Genomic DNA, 11575 nt, shown 5'->3' on the forward strand with positions numbered 1-11575 from the left:
AAGATATGACTTTGAGACACAGAAATTCTAAGTGAATGCAGAACAATTTCAGCAGAGGTTTGGCAATTGTAAAAATGTTGTGAGTCTTTCATTCAGCGTTATTGCATTACCAAAACTCTAAGTCTTCACTCCTTTATATAGAGGTGTGAAAGAGACGTTGTGAAATTGCCAGCACTCCAAAGAGTCGTTGTTGAAGCTTGATCTTTCACCTTTGATCTTTTGCCTGATTTGGTTGTTGTCCTATGAAGAACTAATTTGAAATCCATTCCTTATCCAAAGGAACATCTATGCAGGCGAAGCCGTATTCTGGAGCTGTTTTCTTGTCTTGTAGCGTGGACACAAAACAGAGTAGTGGAGAACGTGGTTGTACAATTCGTACAAATGTCAACGCTTTCGTCCAAATTGCAAGCACATGCCTTCAAACACCTTTGAAATGACCGTTGCAAAATTCCACTAATCCTTTGTTGTGTTTTCGAATCCAATAGACAGCTTTTGCAGTGATAATTCTTCAATTCTTGAATCTTTGCAAATCCAGTTGATATTCAGCTTCTGGTGAAATAGCTTCTGATGAGGCAGCTTCTGATGATGCAGCTTCTGTAGCTTCTGATGATGCAGCTTCTGATGAAACAGCTTCTGATGATATGACTTCTGGACCTCTTGTCTTCAGGAGCACTATTCTTACTTCAGAAGCGACTTAACTTCAGGAGCGCTTTTTCTCTTCAGTAGCAAGTTGCCTTCAGGAGCGTCCAAGCTTCAAATTTTGTTGTTTCCTTTGCTCTTTATTTGCTCATTCAGAACCAATGATGATGTAACTTTTTAATTATGGTCCTGTACACTTGAACAAATATTAGCTAGTCCAATTTACAATTTTTAATACCTTGTTATCATCAAAACTCTTTAAGGTTCATTGTTAAACACATTTTGTTCTAACAACTTCAAATTTATATATGAATTTTTTCTTTCTCTTATACTCTTCTTTTAGTGTTGTAAAATGCAGGTTAGATATTTCCTTTTTAGATTGTGGGTGCATTGGGATCGTTGTGTTATGAAGTGTTTATGTCTTGTAGCAATTATAACACATGGATATTGTTATCAACAAAAGTGACTTTTTCCAGAACGTAAAAAAATATAACAAATTCTTTTAGGATAGCACATTTACACATAACTATAGTCACTTATTAATTTAATTTACAAGTAAATCATAAGAAATAAACTTGATTTTATTATTGGCGTTTCAAAACACATGCTCATTACATTGCTTTAAATTATTAAATAAAATGGTTTCTACAATTAATTAAAAGTTGTCATCCTAGCAGTGATTGAACAAAAGACAATGATTCGTAAAATATAGTCATTAACAAAAAATAAAGTGGATAAACATCTTTGATAGAAATCAACACATTGACTTCGTCTCAATCATGTTGTATACTTGTATCTTTTAGGGTGTGTTTGGATGGAGGGTTTAAGAGAGGAGAGTATACTTTTCTTTTTTAAATTACGGACATTATAAAATGATTTTTAAAAAATTGAAGTAACAACATAATAAATGATCATATAATACTTCAAAAACACTTAATTTATTTTGGAAAAACATTTTACATTGTTCGTAATTTGAAAAATAAAAGTGAACCCCTCCCCTCTCTTTCCCTCCTTTTTCCATCCTACACCTTCGATCCAAATACACCTTTAGTGTATTCTAATACTGTTATAGATACATGTGGACAACGTCGGTATACGATGGGTGATCTTTGAGAATGGTCAAAAACAGGATGGTTAGGAATGAGCAATTCTTTGTAATCAAAACTGATACTGGCAAATGGGGAGGTGATGGACCAATATCTATATTGAATCAGAGAAACTTATTTAATAATATGGGACTATACTCTACTCAACTATGGATGGTGAAAAGTAAAGCATTTTTTTACTAGAGAGTTACACATGTAACCTTTCTGTAACAAGTACACTAGAAAACAAATTTGATGGCTCTCTATAAAAGGAGTGACTGAAACATGACTAATTCCTTTCGCGTTAACCTTAGAGCCATCCACTAGAGTTATGATGTGAAAAAATTTGGGATAAGATATGACTATTACCTTCTTTTCTTTTTTTTAGGAAATAAATGACTATTACCTGAAATATAATCACATACACTTGAATCAATTATCCAAAAAATTTTAGGCAACGTCGTTTAGGCCGGTAGAACTATTGTCTGCTTCTAAATACTGGAATTATACATTTTGTTCGACATATAAAATCAATAGAACCCTACGCATTTTATCTCTTTATCCTTTTGCTTTTATCTTTATTTTATTCATTTCTTAAATCAGTAGCTTGAAAACAAAAAATAAATAAAAAATCAGAAATCGTACTTAACACTCTTTGAAATAGTTAAGGAACCCAGGATGAGAAACAAAGTTCAATTTTCAACGTAACTTGAAGAGATTCGTTGTTGAGAGTTATTTGCCGATATCTCAGCTAACTTTCAAGTTCAACGACAAATACAAATAACACACTCTAGCATGTCATAAAATTTCATCCGAAAAGGGATTGAGTTCAATCGCCTTGTGTGCAGCTAGCAGCTTGGAACTGTTAGATCAAAATCAAACAACTCAAATTTTAATTCAATTTTGATTTTTAAAAAATCAAAATCGTTACTTTGAAATTTGTACCTTCAACCAGTGTGACTGCATTACTGTCATAGGTATTTCTAAGGGTTAAATATATTTTTGTCCCTATTTTTAACTTGTATTTTTTTTAACTTAGAACAAAAGTCTGGAATCCAATAAAGTATGAATGTAAAAGAATAGTATAGAAAACGACTTTGAGCTACACTATATATTATATTTAAACATATCATATCCATTAAGATTTCCCCTGATAGGCTGACATATCTTTTTAGTATTAGATCATCCTGCACCAAACTACAACGAGGAATCAATTAATACGAGTTAAATTCCGAATTTTCATTGATGGGAATTTGATGCCATCTTTCGGACAAAAATAATGGATAGATATGGGTCAGATGGGAAAATACTTGCTTAAATATATGTGATGCTTCTAAACAAAGCTTAGTTCCACTAATTAAGAAATTTAGATTAGATAGTCTATTAAATTTCTATATTGTTTTGCAAATGGCGGTTATTAATTTATCCAATTGAAATTGCAAGCTGAGTGCAATTCTATGTTTGTCATTATGACTTCCAAATCTTTTAACTTTGTTATTGGCGTCTCTTGAACTAATGGAAAGATTGTCAATTAAAAAAAAAACTAGGGAAACTCATCAATTAAATTTTAGAATTTCTCATATTTATAGAGAAATATTAATATATATTGCACAATAAGTTTTTTTTTTTTTTGAAAGATATATTGCACAATAAGTTGGTCAATGTTTAATTTTAAAGGTAGGCTTTGAAAAAGTGTACGACTCGGTGGATTGGACCTTTCAAGAATATATGTTTGGCCGAGTGGGGTTTTGTTCAAAATGGATCGCTTGGATGAAAGGGTGAGTTTTTTCTGGTAGTATGTCCATCTTAGTCAATGAAACCCCCACGAAGGAGATAAATACCCAAACAAGTTTAAAGCAAGGAGATCGTCTAGCTCCATTCTTCTTTCTTCTTGTAGCGGGAGGTTTAATTGGTTTGATGAGTAATGCGGTCAATCAAAGTTTGTTTAAAGGTTTTGAGGTTGGCCGAAGTGGGTTGGTGATATCGCATCTTCAATTTACGGACATTGAAGGCGTTGCTTAAAGGTTTTGAGATGATGTTGGGTTTCAAAATTAACTTTTTTAAAAGTTGTTTGGTTGGTATAATGTGCAAAGGGAGTTCATGGACATGGCGTGTTACTTTTTGAATTGTAATGAAGGATCTTTACCTTTTAAATATTTAGGGTTACCGGTGGGAGTTTATCCTGGAGCGAAATTTACTCAAGAGCCACTTTTAGAGCAATTGAAAGGGAGATTAAATATTTGGGTTATCGGTGGGAGTTAATCCTAAGTAATGGGTGCAATCTATACGAGTCCTGGTGGTTGGATTGTCCTTCTTAATTCAATGGTGAATTCAAATCCTGTTTTCTTCCTATCATTTGTGAAGATGTCGGTATGCGTTTGAAGAAAGATAGTGAGGATTCAAAGAAATTTCCTTTGATGAGAAGTTTGGGGAAGTTTGAAAGTAAGTTGGGTGAAGTGGAGTGTGGTTTATCATTAGAAGAGCAAAGGGGGCTTGATGTGAGGGACATTCAGGTTGTCAATTCAAGTCTTTTGGTAAAATGGAGATGGAGGTTAATTCAACAAGGTGACTCTCTTTGGAATGACATTTTATATAGCAAGTATGGGACTAATAATATTAACATGTTTAATGACGGAAGTGGTGTGTTATTCACAGTAGTGGAAGAATATTGTGTTGCTGGAAGAACCTGTGGGTGGGAATTGGTTCAATAAGGAGGTTGTTATGAGGGTAGTAAATAGTGTAAGCAGGAGGTTTTGGATGGATTATTGGGTGGGTGATAACCCTCTTCGTGTTAGGTTCCCTCGAAGTTATTCACTTTCAAACCAAAAGGAAGGCTTCATTAACGAAATGGAACCAGATTATTTTAGCGTTGAGATTTATTTGCTTTGGAAGTGTGTTAGAAGCTTGAACGGGGACTCGTAAGGAGGATGTTTGCTGGTGGAGGCCGAAGGATAACGGTTCTTTTAAGGTAAATTCTATGTATAAGTGGAAGAGTTGCTTGCTAATTGTTGTTTTTGGATTTCCAAACTGTTGTATTTGGATTTCCAAATTCTATTATCTACCGAAGTTGTTACTAGGTTGAGTCACGATCAGGTCGCTCTCTTTAAGACGTTTCGTGGCACTACCCAAAATTGTGCAATGTAGACTATCAACCACGCCGCCTCCATGATAAAACAAGCCCAGCTACAACTGTTCGATTAACTACTGCACTGTAGAAAATCGTTCGAGATTTACACCTTCAAATATGGTACTAAGACCACTCTTTAATATTGAAACCACTCAAATTAATATGGTATTATTACCATTCTATTATGGTGCTGAGACCACTCAAATATGGCTTTACCACCATTCTAATTTTAACTTCTCCAAAACATCAATATGGCACTACGACCACTCAAATATGGTGATACCACCATTTCTCATCAAATAGAAAATTATTGAAATAATTTATATACTGTTAAGATCATTCTTAATTCCGACGGGACATTAGTATTACGAAAAGGGACTATGATCTTAATAGTACTCTATATTCCGAAGGGACATATATTATCGAAAGGGACTATGAACTTAAGACCATTCTTAATTCCGAAGGGACATTAAACCGAAAAGGGACTTTGGTCTTAAGAACACTCTTAATTCCGAAGGGACAGAAAGGAGTAGAAAAAGGAGAATGACTTGCTAAACAAGTCGAAGGAGGGAGAAGAGATGAAAGACTCGTCAACACAAGTCAAAAAAGGGAGAAGAGAGAAAGAGTTCCCGACAACTCAATGAAACTCTTTGGTGTGTGGAATGCACTGTGTGAGCTCTCTATTTATAGAGAAAATTCACAACTAATAAGTGAGAAACTTTGGGAACAAGTAATATGAGAAACTTTGGGAACAAGTAACATATTACTTTGCGATTAAGTAATTCACATATTAGATCTAGTACAAAAATATCTTAATTGAGTACTAAAATATATTAAATTTAGTACAAAAATATATTATATTATGTACCAAAATATGTACCAAAATATTTTAGCAAAACTTGGGGGCTAAGAAAGCACTTTCTTGGGGGCTAAGAAAGCACTTTCTAATAATGATTAAATTTATCATTTCCAAATAATAAAATATATATCAATATATATTTTTTCTCTAGTGCTTATGTACCCCCATTAATTAGAGGTACACCCCCACTATATAAACACTACTAATGTGTGTGTTCCATCCGATGTGGGACTTCCACTTTTTTCAATTCACACAACACTAGTTCTACCCAACATGGGAATTTGTGTTTAGTCTTTTAACTCAATTTCCACACATGTTCCAACAATCCCCCACTTGAATTTAAAAAATGGTTTCAGAAGTAACGTCAAAAACGTCTCCATAAGATTTGCTAGTAAACAAAGGTGTCGCTTACAACTTGAACCTTTGCATAGCGAGTAAAATTCTGATTAACAAGAGTTGCTTACAGCATTGAATTCTATCTCAGACATAGAACTCACACACAAACCTTTTCATAAGGTGTATTCTAAAAGCCCGTGCGTTTATGGCCTTGCACGTGTATCCCGATTTTAACGAACGCTCTAGGTATTCTGCCCCGAATTCCATAGGAACCGGCCCTTAGTTCCACATTCGTATAGGTGAGTCTATCAAGAGTACTCTTGTAGCTATGTACTCCACTCCAAATAGAGTATAGATCTCATTAAGAGTTTCTATTATCTCATCCTTCTATCGCTGCAGGAATCATGCTTTCTTACTTTTAACATAGCATGTTCTATCACTTGTGACTTGTTATTACCCATTGAACCTATTTCTTGGGATCTCCAGTCATGTAGGTCGGGTTACCATCACTTGTGACCTTTGGGCATAAGTCCCATCCTATTGGATGTGTTTAGGACTTTCTTTTTAGTAATTCCTTTCGTCAAAGGATTAACTAATTCTTTATCAGTACGTACATGATCTACTTTAACCGTTCCTTTTGAGAGTAGCTAGCTCTCTAATCCTTTATGTGTTCATGCCTTAATTATCGTCTCTAACGATTCTCAATTTTTGTAATAGCTGCAGACTATCACAATGAGTTAACACTTCTGGAAACGGTTTTATCCACTAATGGATCTCAATTAGCAAGCATCTTGTCAACTTGCTTCTCCACTAGTTTTCTCTAGTGTTCTCATCTCAGATTCATTCCATAGTGGACTGAGTCAATATCATTTGTTTTAACAAACAACTCCTCTAGTGATGCTCAATATGCAAACACTAGTCGCTAAATATTCATCTGAAAGATGTTCTATTTTATATCTTGTACCATTTAAGTACAATAGGTTACTCCTGGTGAAGTAATCTTAGAGTCATAGTCTTCTTAAGGCACCTCATGACTCTTTCTATAGCATGGCAATGCTTCTCATCCGTCTACTAGTAAACTTGCACAAGAGTTTCACGACATCGGCAATGTCGGATCTAATACATTCAGTGACATACCTAAGTATTGCCAATGATGCTCGCATCAGTTTTTCTAACTCCATCTCAAGTGTTCTTACACTTGATCATAATATATGATTGCAAGTTTACGGTGAAATAATAATATTTCCTTAAGAACTTATTTTAAACCATACAAATAATTATCTAACTTACAGACCTTGTTTTCTTGTCCATGAATCGCAAAACTTTCCGGTTGTTTCATATAGATTTCTTCTTCTAGTTCACCATAAAAAGAGGCAACTTTCACATCCATTTGGAGTACTATCGAGTTATGAACGGCGGCTAAAGGGACTAGTACTCTTATGGATATGATTTTCGTGACTGGTGAATGAATGTCGAAGAAATCTATATTTTTCTCTGTCTAAAACCTTTGACTACAAGGAGAGCCTTGTATTCATCAACCGTTCCATCAGGTTTTAGTTCCTTTTTCCAAAATCCAAATACAACCGATTGATTTATGAGACAAGTCAACCAAGTGTCATGTTTTGTTAGACTCTAGAAGATTCATTTCATCGTTTATTGCTTTTTGCCATAATTCAGCATCCAATGAGGATATAACTTCTTTAAGGCTTAATGAATCTTCTTCCAATGTATAAACCAAGTTCATACTCTTTAGCATTTTTAGCTTTCTTACCTCCTTGAGGTTCTATAACATCTCGTATGATGTTTTCATAACTATTTCTAATTACATGAATGTGATTAGATATAGTGCCCCCACTAGTTCTTAATATACAAGGGGAATTTTGTTTACCCCCACTAGTGCCCCCACTATTCTTTAATTTACAAGGGTACTTACTTCATAGAAATCAACATCTTTTAAATTCTCTGATCACTTTAACATTTAGGTCATAAAACCTATATGTTTCGTTATTTATCGCATACCCGATGAATACACATTCATAGGTTCTACTAGTGAGTTTAACTCTCTTGGGTTCAAAGTCCGAACTTATGTCAGACAATCCCAAGTTCAAAAATAAGACAAGTTGGGTTGTCTTTTCTTCAAAAAATTCTTAATTAGAATTTTTGTTCTTAGACTTGGATACTCTATCCAACATAAATTTCAATTTTTGTTATAAAAATTGAACATATCAAGCATATCAATTTTATTTTCCAAAATTCGCAGTCATCAATAAATATGATAAAAATATAATTTTATCATTTCTAATTTATGTGTCATCAAATTCACACATATCATAATTTATTATGTTTAGAGATTCATATTCTCTAAATTCTGATTTATATGAACTTTTGGTTCATATATCTTGACTGCAATAAATAAAATTGTCTAATTATAACGTTGGAATTAAATCCAAGTTACTCAAATTTAAAATTAAACACTTGTTCGTGATCAATTTTGATATGTCAAATATTAAAATCACACAACTTATAAAATAGAAGGAGAATTTAATTTTGAACATACCATCAAATGCGCAATCTTTTCCACAAGAATGCATGATACACAAGTCTCTCTTTAAGTCTGAGTCAACTCAGTCTTATTCAATAGAAATCTAAAATTCAGATTCTTTCTAATATTTGTTTCAAATATTTTGAACAAATTTCTCATATAATTTCTTTAAACGATTAACCAGTGCTCAAATTTATGAATTTGTGCATTTCTCCATATGGTTATTCCAAGAGCAATTCACTAATGTCACATCCGAATCCATCCCAACTAATTGCATCAAATTATGAGAACATTGCCATCCATTCTTTAATAATGACCATTCGCTGCATATGTTGGCTTTTCGATAGCAATACTGACGTCATAAGTAAGGTTCATACTTGTACGTATTTGCCAAAAATTCTTTTGCAACCACAGAAGTCACATTCTTTATTAATATGAATGAAAGGTAAACAAGCCATGCGGCATAAAATAGTTCGAAGGTGGTTTTAATGTCAAATAAGATCAATATTGTTTTCCGATGGATTTTACTGTTGTTGTATAAAAACAACAACTACTTCGTCGTTTCAGTCAAAAGATGTAATTCTATAGCTTGATTTATCCTTATTTTATTTAGGGACAACCGAACCTTAATAAGTAACTTCTTCGGTAGACATGACAGTTCGAAACGTCTTAAAATTGTTGTTTTTGGATTTCCAAACTGTTGTATTTGGATTTCCAAATTCTATTATCTACCGAAGTTGTTACTAGGTTGAGTCACGACCAGGTCGCTCTCTTTAAGACGTTTCGTGGCACTACCCAAAATTGTGCAATGTAGACTATCAACCACGCCGCCTCCAGGATAAAACAAGCCCAGCTACAACTGTTCGTTTAACTACTGCACTGTAGAAAATCGTTCGAGATTTACACCTTCAAATATGGTACTAAGACCACTCTTTAATATTGAAACCACTCAAATTAATATGGTATTATTACCATTCTATTATGGTGCTGAGACCACTGAAATATGGCTTTACCACCATTCTAATTTTAATTTCTCCAAAACATCAATATGGCACTACGACCACTCAAATATGGTGATACCACCATTTCTCATCAAATAGAAAATTATTGAAATAATTTATATACTGTTAAGATCATTCTTAATTCCGACGGGACATTAGTATTACGAAAAAGGACTATGATCTTAATAGTACTCTATATTCCGAAGGGACATATATTATCGAAAGGGACTATGAACTTAAGACCATTCTTAATTCCGAAGGGACATTAAACCGAAAAGGGACTTTGGTCTTAAGAACACTCTTAATTCCGAAGGGACAGAAAGGAGTAGAAAAAAGAGAATGACTCGCTATACAAGTCGAAGGAGGGAGAAGAGATGAAAGACTCGTCAACACAAGTCAAAAAAGGGAGAAGAGAGAAAGAGTTCCCGACAACTCAATGAAACTCTTTGGTGTGTGGAATGCACTGTGTGAGCTCTCTATTTATAGAGAAAATTCACAACTAATAAGTGAGAAACTTTGGGAACAAGTAATATGAGAAACTTTGGGAACAAGTAACATATTACTTTGCGATTAAGTAATTCACATATTAGATCTAGTACAAAAATATCTTAATTGAGTACTAAAATATATTAAATTTAGTACAAAAATATATTATATTATGTACCAAAATATTTTAGCAAAACTTGGGGGCTAAGAAAGCACTTTCTTGGGGGCTAAGAAAGCACTTTCTAATAATGATTAAATTTATCATTTCCAAATAATAAAATATATATCAATATATATTTTTTCTCTAGTGCTTATGTACCCCCATTAATTAGAGGTACACCCCCACTATATAAACACTACTAATGTGTGTGTTCCATCCGATGTGGGACTTCCACTTTTTTCAATTCACACAACACTAGTTCTACCCAACATGGGAATTTGTGTTTAGTCTTTTAACTCAATTTCCACACATGTTCCAACACTAATCATATAAGAGGTCTCAAACCCAATGGAAGAGAATGTGTATAGTTTTCTTTGGAAAAACCTGGCGCCTTCAAAGGTGGTGTCTTTTTCTCATAAGATTCTTCGGGACTTCATTCCATCGAGTTGTGTTTTTTTGTGACGTATCAGATGAATCTTCAATTCATCTCTTTTTGGATGTTGGAGCATGGAGGTTAGAGGTACGAAATTGCTCAAACAAGGCCTTTTTGACAGCCCAAAACAGTTGCTTGGTTACTTCATGCGCAAGTTAACTTAATAAAAGCAACTTTATCTTCTTCTTTATTCTTTAATTCTGTGTCTTTTAACATCCTCACACAAGTTGGATCATGTTAGATGTTTATCATGCCTAACTTAGATACAAAGGAATGGAACTTGGATGAAGCCACTGGTTCAGTGAGAAAATCCCCTAGCTGGTCATTTGTTGATATAGGCAGTAATCAGAGTATTCTTTTTTGAAATTGAACAAAATATTTTTCATTTGAATTATTGTAATCATACAATGAAATCAAAATGCAAGAACTATGGTGCTACTTGTTAATCTACAAATGTCTTCTGGTAAGTTCTCAATAAAATTTATGTCACCACAATAAGTAATAATATTAAGGTGAACATCTTAAAAGAAATGTAACAATAATAATTTTATCAACATTGCTTAATGTATAGTCAGTTATCCTTGACATTCTAGTTGGTAATGCATTAGTTAGGTGTTGTATATGCTAGATATATGACTATACTTCATAACCAGCAAATAGGCGAACTAAAAATGTAAATATGAGAGCCTGTTTTTCACTCAAAATATGAGCATCTGTTGAATCAAAATACAAGCAAACTAATCAAGATGCCATTCTTGGAGAAAAATTGTTCAAACAACATCTTTAGATCCCTCAAAAAAAAAAACATCTTTAGATAATAACATAAAGGCACAATGTGCACTATGAAAATCACAAAACAACTTGGATTAAGAAGAATAGAGCTTAAAGCTAGAGAGAGAAAATGAAT

The 11575-nt window shown here is 33.6% G+C and overlaps 1 long non-coding RNA gene across 1 annotated transcript in view; it reads right to left on the bottom strand.

Moving 5' to 3' along the window:
* Window positions 1–11509: 11509 nt before the first annotated feature.
* Window positions 11510–11575, bottom strand: part of LOC146928852 (uncharacterized) — a 1426-nt gene continuing 1360 nt past the window's right edge. The window contains exon 2 of the long non-coding RNA XR_015008217.1: window positions 11510–11575. This exon is cut by the window's right edge and continues 205 nt beyond it. This is a non-coding gene — a long non-coding RNA (uncharacterized LOC146928852).

The sequence above is a fragment of the Medicago sativa genome, chromosome 4 (assembly GCF_051527215.1).
Source record: "Medicago sativa cultivar Bolivia chromosome 4, Bolivia_mono, whole genome shotgun sequence".
Classification (NCBI taxonomy): domain Eukaryota; kingdom Viridiplantae; phylum Streptophyta; class Magnoliopsida; order Fabales; family Fabaceae; genus Medicago; species Medicago sativa.